This window comes from Adiantum capillus-veneris, chromosome 20, assembly GCF_014529385.1.
Source record: "Adiantum capillus-veneris isolate H3 chromosome 20, ASM1452938v2, whole genome shotgun sequence".
Taxonomy (NCBI): domain Eukaryota; kingdom Viridiplantae; phylum Streptophyta; class Polypodiopsida; order Polypodiales; family Pteridaceae; genus Adiantum; species Adiantum capillus-veneris.
This window is the reverse complement of record NC_140950.1, coordinates 74,302,787-74,315,426: the sequence shown is the minus strand read 5'-3', so window position 1 is coordinate 74,315,426 and position 12,640 is coordinate 74,302,787. Positions and strand designations below refer to the sequence as shown.

The 12,640-nt window shown below is 41.9% G+C and overlaps 1 pseudogene; it reads right to left on the bottom strand.

Moving 5' to 3' along the window:
* Window positions 1-6,900: 6,900 nt before the first annotated feature.
* On the bottom strand, window positions 6,901-7,323 carry LOC147432751 (guanosine deaminase pseudogene; annotated as a pseudogene).
* Window positions 7,324-12,640: the final 5,317 nt, after the last annotated feature.

Below are 12,640 nucleotides of genomic sequence, written 5' to 3'. Positions count from 1 at the left end.
CAATGGAGGAAGAGCTAGAGAGAGGTTCAGTAAAGGTGTTGGCAATGGATGAGCTACCAGACATTTGTCCAATAGTAGATGTGTGGCATAAAAGAAAAAATTTAGGACAAGGTTATGTGGATGGCGGAGCCCAAATATGCGTCATAACACACTCATGCGTTGAGAAGATGGGTCTCACAGTGGCTGGGGTGTCAGGTTTTCGGATCAGATTGGCAAACCATCAAAAAGTAAAATGCTTGCGTGTTGTAAAGAGCTTAGAAGTGGAGGCATATGATGCAAAGGCAGTGGTTGATTTTCATGTGATGCCAGCAGGGTTGGGAGCATATCCTATTATACTGGGCAGACCATGGTTACGTGTAGTGGGAGCTGTTCAAGATTGGCGACATGGTACGATTAGCCTCTATGGAAAGATATGTACCAAGAAGCTTTATAATATGGACACAATTAGGAAACGATTAGAGGAGCTTTATGAAGATGAGGATGAGTCTAGTGATGAAGACTCTTCCACGGTGACAGATGAGGATAGTGATAGCACTACCACCAGTGATGAGGATGCTGATGTTGCATTTCTTTTGATGGACAAAGAAATCCAGGAGTTTGGTTTAGCTGCATTTGCGAATAAGGTCGAAGATGAAAGTGAAGAGCCTTATGAAGTGATTGAAGGGCTGATGCAAACATGGGTTGAGTTGTCAAAGAATCAGGAATTGATGACACAAATGATCAGTGGAGACCTCTTAGCTATGGAGAAGGATATTTATTTGCACATGCTGGCTAGTTTTCCTGATTTGTTCATTACTTCATATGAAGAGATCAGAGGGTTCAAGGGCGAAGAGATGCATATAGAGCTGAAAGAAGGTGCTAAGCCAGTGCGGCAAAGGCTAAGAAGGATGGGTCAAGAGAAAATGGAAGCCTTGCGAGAAGAGGTGGACAAGTTGTTGAAGGCAGGGTTCATAGTCCCTGTGGAGACCACAGAATGGGTGAGTCCAGTTGTAGTCAGTCCAAAGAAGGGTGGGAAGTGGAGAATTTGTGTAGATTTTAAACCCTTAAACGCAGCCACTAAGAAGAACCCATATCCTCTTCCATTCATCGATCAGATCTTGGATTCAGTGGCAGGTTATGAGAGGTACAGTGTGTGTGATGGTTTTTCAGGCTATTTTCAATTGAAGATTGCTCTTAAAGACCGCACAAAGACCACTTTTATTACGCCATGGGGTTGCTATTGCTACATATTATTGCCATTTGGGTTGTCAAATGGACCTTCCTTCTATCAAGAGAGAGAAAATTGGGTGTTGGAACCATTGATTGGTAGTTGTTTTAAAGCTTTTATGGATGACTTCTATGTTTATAGCAGTAGGGCTGAACACCATGAGAAGCTGCAGATGATATTGGCTCGATATGATGAATGTGGAGGACAACTAAATCCAAAGAAATGTCATCTAGCACAGCCAAGGGTGAAGTTATTGGGCCATATGGTGTCAAAAAATGGCATTGAGGCTGATCCAGATAAGGTTAAGTCTATTATTTTTCTTCCATCACCTACGAGTACGAAGAAATTGGCAACTTTTATAGACAAAGTGAAGTACATGGCATGGTTTATTCCATTTTCTTCGCAGCTTCTTTATCCATTACAGCAAGTGGCAAAGAATGATCCACTGCAATGGGATGACAAGTATGAAGAGGTGTTTCAAGAGGTCAAAGAGGTGTTGGGGGGTCTGTCAGCCATGCAGGCTCCTGATTGGGAGAAAGTTTTTTATGTAAACTCATCAGTAGGGGATGATGCCATTGGATCCATGCTATTGCAAAAGGGGAAGGGCAGCCATTATATGATGCCAGTGTATTGTGCAAGCCGAGTGAAGTTGGTAGCGGAGAGAAAGTTCTCGGAAGTAGAGCTAGTGATGGCTAGTGTAATATTTGCTTGTCGACGATTTCTTCATTACTTGCTACCAAGACCTTTTGTTTTCTTGACGAGTTATGCCTTTTTGCCATAGTTAATTAATGGCACTAGCATGTCAAATGTGGTGAAGAAATGGGTAATTGAACTGCAAGATTTTGAGTTCTCTTTTCTAGTGGAAGATAGTACAAGGGCTACCCTAGCTGATTTGTTGACCTACAAGCAGAATCCCCTTATTGTTAAGGAAGCGGTGGTGAGAAAGGTAGTTGAAGAAGTGCCACAGATCAGCAATGCACATGTGTTGTTCTTTGATGGTTCATACAGAAAGAGCCATGATGTAGCTTCAGGGGGTATAGCACTTTATGATCCAGAGGGGAAGCTAGTATGCAAGAGAGGGTTCAAATTGGATGCTCATAGTAACAATGAGGCTGAATATGCTACTCTGGAAGCCGGATTACACATTTGTTTGAAGCATGGGGTTCGAAGGTTGAGCATAAAAGGTGATGCCTTGTTAGTGGTGAAGCAAGTGCTGGGTGTGTGGAAGAGCAAGAATACCTCATTGAAGGAAATGTGCTTCAGAATTAAAGGACTGTTAAAAAAGTTTGAAGCATGGAGCATCAGACACATTGAACGTGCTCTAAATGGAGAGGCACATGAAGCAGCTCAAGGCATGATTGGGGAGCTATTTGTGTTGAGGACCACTTTACCTCTTTATCATGGCTGGGAAAGTTTGGCTCAAGAAGAGGAGTTTTTGCTAACAGGAATCATTCCAAAGGAGATTCAGAAGTCTAAGAAGTATGGCTTTGTGCGTCGAGAATACAGGTACAAATTGATTGGTGATGTCTTATACATGAAAGGGGCTGATCTCGTGTTGAGACGTGTACCTTGGCGAGAGGAGCTTTATAGAGTGTTGGAAGAGAATCATGAAGGCGCATGTGGTGGCCATTTTGCTCTAAAAATCACCTTGCATAAGATTTTGCAAGAGGGGTATGTATGGCCTAGTTTTCACAAGGATGTTCACCATTGGTGTAGGTCTTGCAATAGGTGTCAAGCATTTGGGAAGAGAGTGTTGAAGCCAGAGCTACGAAAAACCATTATGGCGTTTGATGTGTTTGAAAAGTGGGGGATTGATGCAATAGGCCCGTTACCTATCACAAGTAGGGGCAAAAGCTATATTTTGACTGCAGTGGACTATCTCTCTAGATGAGCAGAGGCTATAGCAGTAAAACAGATCACTGCAAAGGATGTGGAAAAATTTGTGTATGATGAAATATGTTGCAAGTTTGGGGTGCCACTAGAGCTACTTTCGGATAAGGGGCCAGGATTTAGAGCTAAACTGCTAGACTTCTTATGCGCAAAGATGAAGATTAGGCACCAGCATACCACTCCTTATTACTCACAGTGTAATGGCTTAAATGAAAGATTCAATGGTGAGTTGGTACAGATTCTTTCGAAAGTGACAGAGCACCAAGGAAAGAATTGGGATTTGGAATTGCCTAGTGCATTATGGGCTTACCGTACTTCGGTGAAGACAAGTACAGGGTTTACTCCATTTCATTTGGTGTATGGAAAAGAAGCACTATTGCCTGTGGAAGTAGAGTTGCCTGCGGTCAAGATGTAAGAGAAGTTGCTTGGGCCGCCTAGTGATGCATTCGAAGATAGGCTCTTACAGCTACAAGAGGTTCAACTGGATAGGATGAGTGCATTGGAACATTATGGGCAGATGCAAGATAGGGCTTTGGCAAAGATAAATGAAAAGGTCAAAAGTAAGGGTATCAAGAAGCATGACTTGGTTTTGCGCTACAACAGTAAGCTGGACAACACCTTCCAAAAGAAGTTTCAAATTAAGTGGGAAGGCCCTTTCAAGGTTTCTACATAAGTCAAGGGTAAATGGATTGCATCTTAAATTGTATCATGCCAGGTTGATGATGGTCGAGCAAGATGAGCTGTATGTGGATCAAGGAGTGTTGGTGAAGGATGAGGAGACTTGTGACGCTGCGAGTCTCATATCGCTTTTTGCTGCTGCTGATCATGAATGATCTAACAGGCTAGGGGATGGACAAATTATGTCAGGAGTTTTTTGGAGCAAGGGATTGCGCATATATACATACACATGCATGGTGCATCGAATAAAGGATTGCCCAATTTCCATAGCCAGGTGGCTACGTGGGGCCCACATGTGTACAGGTAGGATAGGGTGTACATAGTGCATCGATTTTCATTATTACCAGTACCAGTGTGTTTTTCTACAATAATGAGGAGTTGGTAGCGTGTAAAACTTCTCGAGGAAGCTATCCGCGGGCCGACAACATGAGATAAGCAAGTGCATCAGATGGCATCGAGTGGCGTCAGGAGGTCGAACGGGGTCAATACTTGTACCCAGAGAAATACGGACACAACGTGGGTGTTTTCTTGTGAGAGTTATGCAGAAAGGTCATCATTAGGAACACTTTTTGGGGCCACTTCACGTGGTTACAAGACGCATTATTGAAAAATGTTGAGTGTCAGGTGTGCGGATGATGCAAAAAGGTGACAACGAGGTCAGTTTTTGGCCTGTTCGGGGTCTATTTGAGGTCATCTAAAAGGCCAAGGGTGCCCAACTAATAAAGCTAAGTGTGGGAACTGAAAAAACAGAGAGAAGACCAGAAAAAACGTGGAGAATAGAGGAGGAACAGCCGCAAGTGTGTTTTTGCTGTTTTTGGAGCATTTTTTGGCCCTAAACTGCTCATCCGAGGTCGGATTTGAGCACTGTGACATTGTGGGGTGGGGTTTTTGGGCGTTCCGCACGCAATGGCGCTGTCCAATTTGCCAAATTCCTCACATTTTTTTTTCTGTTTTTCTGTGTAATCTTCTCCGGTGAGTGAAGCCTCTGCTTAACTTTGTGGTTGTATCTGGTGTATTTCCTAAATACTGTGTAAACTATTTGCCCCATTGGTGTTGGGCTGAGCTTCATTGAGTCTAAACGATAGCAATTTGCCTCCTTTGAGTTGAATTGAGTGTGTATGTGTGAGTGTTGAGTGGGCAAGTGGGAAATCTCTCTCTTCTCACTCCGTCTCTGTGTTTCCTGTCTCGGCCAGGCTGGTTGCGTAAGCCGAGTGGTGCACCATAGTGTGTGTGTGTGTGTGTGTGTGTGTATCTTCCCAAGAGTGTGTGTCGGGTCGTTATAGAGGCGCTGTGTGTGTTTTCATCCCGTTCACAACGTCAGATCCTTAAATTTCCCCATAACAGGTTTATCAACAATCCCTTCAAATTCCTGTTCTTTTTGCAAGATACTAGCAATATCCACCTCAAAAACTAGAACAACAGTTGCATTAGCATGCAAAAAGTCTTCCTCCTCATCATCTTCTACTTCTTGAGCAAGACTAATTGATTGAGTAAACAATGGCCTTTCTTTGCTAGGAATATGCTTTCTTCCCACCATAGGAATAGATTTACCTGTTTACCCTTGGTAAGAACCACCTGATTCTCACCCCAATCCTGTTTTACCTTGGCTAACCTGAACCAAGGTTTTCCCTATATCATTTCATAGGAAGAATCTCCTTTCTTCATCCTGAGTACCACAAAATTCACTTGAAACTGCATACTTGCAATCTGAATGGAAGAGTTCCTCAAAATTCCTATTGGTTGGACCCTTCTGTGATCTTCCATTTTGACCTAGAAAGGTGCTGGTTCCAACTTTCCTAATCCCATTGTAAGATACACTGACTCAGGTAGAATATTGACTCGAGATCCTCCATCCAACAACACCTTATCAAATATCTTGTCTTGTAAAGTGACTTTAATCACTAGAACCATAAAATCTACATCAAAAGGATGAATTGTGCTAATGCTAGGTTCCCCCTTTTGCTGAGTCAGAATTTCATAGTGCTTACCCAACAATTTATGCAATAGCCTTTCTTTAAAGTCTGGTACTATAGAAAGCATTTGATCCAAGGATAAATGTAACCTCAAACCAATCAGGTTCAGATACCTCAACCTTCTTTTGCTGTTTTAGTGACTCATCGGAGGATCAAAATTAGCCTCCAAAACCTGATGTTGTTGCTCTTTATGAACATGTTTATGCACCCAATCTCTTACTCCTTTTTGCTGCTCCCAGTCAAGAGGACCCTTGTGTTGGTGTTGCAGCTACAGGGGATGCCGCCTTTGGGGTGCCATGGCAAGAGGAGGTTTGTAGAAGAGCTCACTTGCAGAGAATGAGAACGAGATTGAGAGAGAGAGAGAGAGAGAGAGAGAGAGAGAGAGAGAGAGAGAGAGAGAGAGAGAGAGAGAGAGAGAGAGAGAGAGAGAGAGAGAGAGAGAGAGAGAGAGAGAGAGAGTCAATACTCAAGCCAGAAAATAACACGCTTTTCTTATAGATTAAAGTCGTTACATATATAGCTTTCCATGCTTGCCATGCAATGGCCATGCAGATTGAAACTGCCTGCTATAAGCTGTGCCCACGGGCTTGACATACCTAACAATCCCCCCTCAAGCCCGAACTAGACAGACCCTCTCATGATACCTCAAATTTTTGGTGTACTCATCAACCATGAGTTTTAGATTCTCTCACAACCAAGGATTTATGGTGTATCCATAACCTAGTGCTAGGTTAGTAAACCCCCCCTCGAATAGATAGGGTGTGTACGTCAAAAAATTAGCTACTAAAAATGGAGTTTTTGGTTCACTGCCACACCTTGGGTTTAAGGTGTACCCAGTAACCTAACGAGAAGTGGGACAAAAATGGGACTTGAGAACAAAAACTAATAAATTGGGAGGTCTTACCACTCATGTGTGGCAGTGTCTAGAGCCCGTAAAAAAGGGACATGACCATGATTGACAATTGAAAAAATAAAACAAAGCTTTGACAAAATATAGTTGATGATAAACAAAATCATGGCAAACCTATGATAATGAATAGGTAAAACTAATTTGGAACTCGGCATATTGTTGCTTGAGCAGGTTCTGGAGAAGTTGTCGATCTTTGATGTCATATGTGAATTTGCAAAAGATCTTGAAGATGAAGAATATTGTCAAGCACGATTGGTTTGAGTATCTTTAAACATCTTTTTTGCAATAAATTCATCAAAGCCAACTGCAATGGTTGCTTTAGCTTGAGCTCCATAGATCAGCAGTTTGATTCGAAAAAGATGTATAGCACCAAAATACATCAAGTAAGGCTCACACAAAGCATACATATCGCAGTCTGACAACTCGATGCACCGGAGCTTTTTACGTGCCTCTTGAATGGCTGTGACCTTTGTATGGGTTGTTGGATCCATGTATTTAAGGACCATGTTGTGACGGCTAACAAAAATCTCATCCTTCAACATCACCATTGCACCAAAATGTCCTCCACGGCTGCAGTTCACACCTTCATAGGCTTCCTGATTGCAATCCCTATCTTGAACCTCCTCATGATGACCAGCAAAGGTTGAGGCAACAATATCATCCATGAATCTGCTTAGAAGAAGAGAAAAGAGACCTTTTATAGTCGCTTTTCTCGTAGCACTTGCAACTCACGGCGTTTTGCGAGGCTCTCGTATGAATGACCTCTTGACTGGCCAAGACTCAAAAGCTTTTAATCAAATTCAATATTGCCTGACATTTCAAAAAACCAGTGTCGACTAGAAGTACTGCAGACAGGGAAGACGACGACGTTGATGGCTCGCTTTGCTTTCGCAGCGGGCTAAGGAGGCCAAAATTGGAGATGATCCCGTGTCAAACAATCATCAGAATTCTAGCGAGCTGATTGAGGCAGGTTGTACTGGAATTATTGCACGTCGATGACCCTGCTTTCTTCTTTGTAAGCAAATGTACCCGTGTTACTGAGTCGAGCCAAGCTCCTCCTTGCTTTGGTGGCCCACCTGGGCTCTAATACCAGTTGTTGGTGTTGCAGCTATGGGGGATGCGGCCTTTGGGGTGCCATGGCAAGAGGAGGTCTAGAGAAGAGCTCGCTTGCAGAGAACGAGAACGAGAACGAGAGAGAGAGAGAGAGAGAGAGAGAGAGAGAGAGAGAGAGAGAGAGAGAGAGAGAGAGAGAGAGAGAGAGAGAGAGAGAGAGAGAGAGAGAGAGAGAGAGAGAGAGAGAGAGAGAGAGAGAGAGAGAGAGAGAGAGAGAGAGAGACTCGGTACTCAAGCTAGAAAATAACACGCTTTTCTTATAGATTAAAGACTTTACATATATAGCTTTCCATGCTTGCCATGGAATGGCTGTGCAGACTAAAACTGCCTGCTATAGGCTGTGCCCACGGGCTTGACATACCTAACACCTTGGCCTTAAACCTTGTTACAGCCAACACATTAATCTCCTATTCCAACTGCTCTAGATTATTGCAATCAATTTCCTCCCCTTCATACTCCTCTATCTGAACTATTGTTGCTAAGCCATTATATGGTCCTTGAATAAATCGGAATATCAATGATAATGACATTGGCTTGTGACTGTGGTTGATTCTGAGGAGGTTGTGGAGGACGTGCTTGCTGGTTCTCTTGTTTAAAATGAACAACTGGGATACCTCTTTCTTCTCTATGTTTTACCCATAATGCACAATGGAATGATTAGCGTCACCACAATAAACACAAGGAATTACCACTTGGGGTCTTCTCTAATTGTTATCCTAGTTTCTGTTGGGTCCTCTCTGATTTCCCTGTGTCTAGGTGGTCTTCCTCAGAATGGAGCCACCTGATTTGTCTATGCTAAAGCACTACCAAACCAGTTACCTGAAGATGGTTTATTCCTCTGCTTTGGATCATACCAACACTGAGCAGTTGTATGACCATCCTTCTCGCAAATTTCACATAGCTCTTTGTATTTAGGAGCTATAACCAAATATCCAATACTCTTTAGTTGTTGAATCTAATCAACCTCATCACCTGTTTTATCCTTCTTCTTCTTATCCTCCTCATCAGATGAACTCTCTAAATCCAATTCAGCAGAAGAAGATGTTCCTGACTCGGATCCCGATTCAAAATCCTTGGTCCCGATTCAGAATCCTTGGTCCCGATTTAGAATCCTTGGTTCCTCTTTTGCCAGACATGGCCATGCCCAACCTTTTCTCAATTCTGGATGCAGCCTGTACCAGGTTATTAAAACCACTTGCAATATCAATATTGGACACAACATTCTTAATACCACTTCTCAAGCCTTTTAGAAAATAACCAGCTAACATTTCATCAGCGTGTCTCTCATTGCCCTGTAATCTTTCAACAAAAATCCTGAATTTTTGACCAAAATCCTTTACAAGAATTGTACCTTGTTTGATACGACTCAACTTTCTTAAAATATCTATAGGAGTTCTCTCCTTTTTTAATCTTTGTAAAAAGGCCAAACTGAGTGCATTATAAGTAGGAAAATGAGCCATACCATATTGGTTAAACCAACTCATGTCCTTACCTTCCAATGTAGCTACAAATTGTTGTAGCTTGATAGGATCCGGGTACATCACTTGATATCCACTAGCTTGCCATCTCGTTTCAAATTGCACCACGTGACAATCTGCATCTTCTTTGGACATTAGGCGGTTGAACGTGGTTGAGCCATGGCAATAGGATTAGGGATTCTCGTAGGTATTCACCTGTTAGAAACCCTCATTGGGTCAACGTGGAGTTGCCTTCTACTTCTTGCAGGTCCTCCTGTCAAGAGTAACACCCCAACCAATTGTCTCATTGCCCTTCCCTCTGCTGCACCAGAACTCTCCTCACCAGAATTTAACAGCAATTCAACAGGTGGTGGATCGATTCCATCATCTTCACGAACACCGTCATAATGAAATGGATTTATATTGCCTACCCTGGCCTTGAGCCCTTGTATCATATATTTGAGAGAGTCTCCTACCCCTCTCGAACATTCAACATCCCAAAAAAGAATCCATAAATAGCAGAAGAATACCTGACAAATTCTTACGTCCTCATGAAAAGAGAACATGACCCACAGGATCGCAAAATTTGTTGTGGTTCATCAACATAGAGAAAACTAAATCATCATACTATCCTTAACCTCACAAAGCCTCAAATTTCAAAGCAATTTGAGGCTTCATGTCCAAAGCTACGTCGACAAAGAAGAATTTTTCATCTCGACTCTCCAACATGAGGATGTTATCATAGGGGCACCATGGTTCAACTGCAAGCCGCCAACATGAAGCTACCTAAATAGAGAATCTGCTTCACCTACAAGGAAAAGATCATGTATATAGGTGCTAATGAGTCCGGTCGTACTATACCACTTGTAAATTCACTGCTTTTGATAAGTCGATGAAAAGCTCAGTTTCCCCGTACATGATTTTTGTCAAAGAGTCTCTAAGTGATGCTAATGTTTTAACAAAAGAAAGTGGTAAGAATCAAGAAGAATTGGACTTCTATATATTTTTGAATAGATTCCAATATGTATTTATTGATGAAATTCCTATGGAGCTACCTCCAAAACAAGGGGATGATGACCATAAGATAGAGCTTCTACCTAGGAGATCATCAAATAAGCTTCCTTATAGAGTTTCTCAAGCTCCACAAGAGGAGATGATGAGGCAAGTGCATGAACTAGTAGACAAGGGGATGGTGATGCCTAGCTCCTCTCCCTTTTTTTTGGGCTAGTCCTTTTAGTGCAAAAGAAATATGGCAAACACCACATGTGTGTGGACTATCGAGAAGTAAATCGTATCACTATCAAAAACAAATTTCCCGTACCATACTTAAAAGACCTATTTGATAAGCTACAAGGTTTGACGTACTTCAGTAGGATTGAGCTTAGAAGTGGCTATCATCAAGTAAGAATAGTGAATGAAGATATCGTAAAGACCGCGTTCCGTACAAAGTTTGGTCTTTATGCATATCTTGTCATGCCTTTTGGTTTGACAAATGCTCCAACCACGTTCAACCGCCTAATGGAGAAAATCTTTAGACCCTATTGCAAGTTCATTGGAGTGTTCTTCAATGATATTATTATCTACTCCAAATCTTTGGAGGAGCATAAGCAACATCTCCAGGTAGTTTTTCAAGCTATGAGGGAGAATAAACTTTTCATTAACCAAGAGAAGAGTGAATTTATCCTCCAAGAGATTCAATACTTAGGCCATATTATCTCTCAAGATGGTATCCATATGGATCCAACCAAACTTGAGGTAAAAAAAGGATGGCCTAACCCAAGGAATCTACATGAGCTACAAAGATTTATTGCTATGTGTGCATACTACAGACGCTTCATAGCTAAATTCTCCCAAATAGGAAGACCACTACATGACTCGACCAAGAAAAATGCTAGATACATACGGAATGCTAAAGAGAAAAGTGCTTTTGAAAAGCTTACCACTTAGCCCGTGCTTACACTTCCTGGTCTCTCAAAACCATTTGAGGTCCAATGTGATGCTTGTGGAGATTGCTTTAGAGTAGTTTTGCTTCAAGAAGGGAATGCCATAGCATATGAGAGTCAAAGACTCAATTTTGATGAGCGAGTATTGGGCATCTACAAGAAGGAGCTACTAGATGTCCTACATGCCCTCAACTCATGGAAGCACTATCTTTTGGGGACTCCATTCATCCTACATACGGATCACCAAAGTCTTTACTTCATGACGCAAATCAAGCTCTCCAACAAACAAATGAGGTGGGAAAATTATCTTTCGCAATTCAGTTTTCATGTTGCTCTCATTAATGGCAAGCACGATCAAGTAGCTGATGCACTATCAAGACATCAAAGAGCCAATGGTGGTGTCCATAAAAACTCACAATGATCTATCTTCTATGATAGATGAGTATACTACTGACCTTGATTTTGAAGATGTAATTTCAGCCCCCTTGCCTTAGGGAAGAAAGAAGAACCATTGACCTTGCAAGATGGTTATCTCCTCTGTGGAAATAGGCTATGTGCTACTCACTCTCCTCATGAGAGAAAGTGATGTATGAATCCCATGCTCCTCCTTATGCGGGGAATTGAGGGATTCAACCAACCCTTTTGAGAGTAGAGACATATTTCTACTAGCTTGCCATAAAGACAGACATATGTGTCAAAATGTGTCATATGCCAAAAGACAAAGTATGATAGGGAAAAGAAACATGAATTGTTTCAGCCTTTGCCAATTTCTAATTCACAATGGGACAGTATATCCATGGATTTTATCTTTGGATTGCCCAAGTCCATCCATGTGAATACAAAAATATGGGCAGTAGTAGATAGGTTTAGTAAACAAGCACATTTTATACCTGTCAAAAAAGACTTTTAACGCACACCAAATGGCAACCCTCTTCATATATCAAATCTTTAAACACCATGTCTTGCCATCATCAATAGTGTCAAATAGAGATCCTTGAATGACCAATAAGTTTTGGAAGGGTCTCTTTGAGAATCTAGGTACTAGGCTCAATTTCTCTTCGCCCTATACCCCCAAGCGGATGGCCAAAGTTAGATAGCCAACCTTATCGTTCTAGATCTACTGAAGACCTATGTTACTGAAGTAGATAAATGTTCACAATGGGAAAAGTACCTACCTCTTGTAGAGTATGCATACAATAACACTGTCCATACTACTACGGGAAAGGCACCTTTTGAAAAATGAAGTCGCTTTCTGCTTAAGGTACATGGAAAGATCTTCACTGTCGATAAGTATAGCTGAGACCTACAAGATATTTCCAAAATATTAAGGAGGCTATACCCATCTCGCAGCAAAGGCAAAAGTCTACTACTAATAAGCACAGAAGGGCCTTAACTTTCAAGGAAAATGATTGGGTCCTACTCAAATTTTCCAAGGCTCAATTGACGCAAAAAACTCCTACGGGCCACTA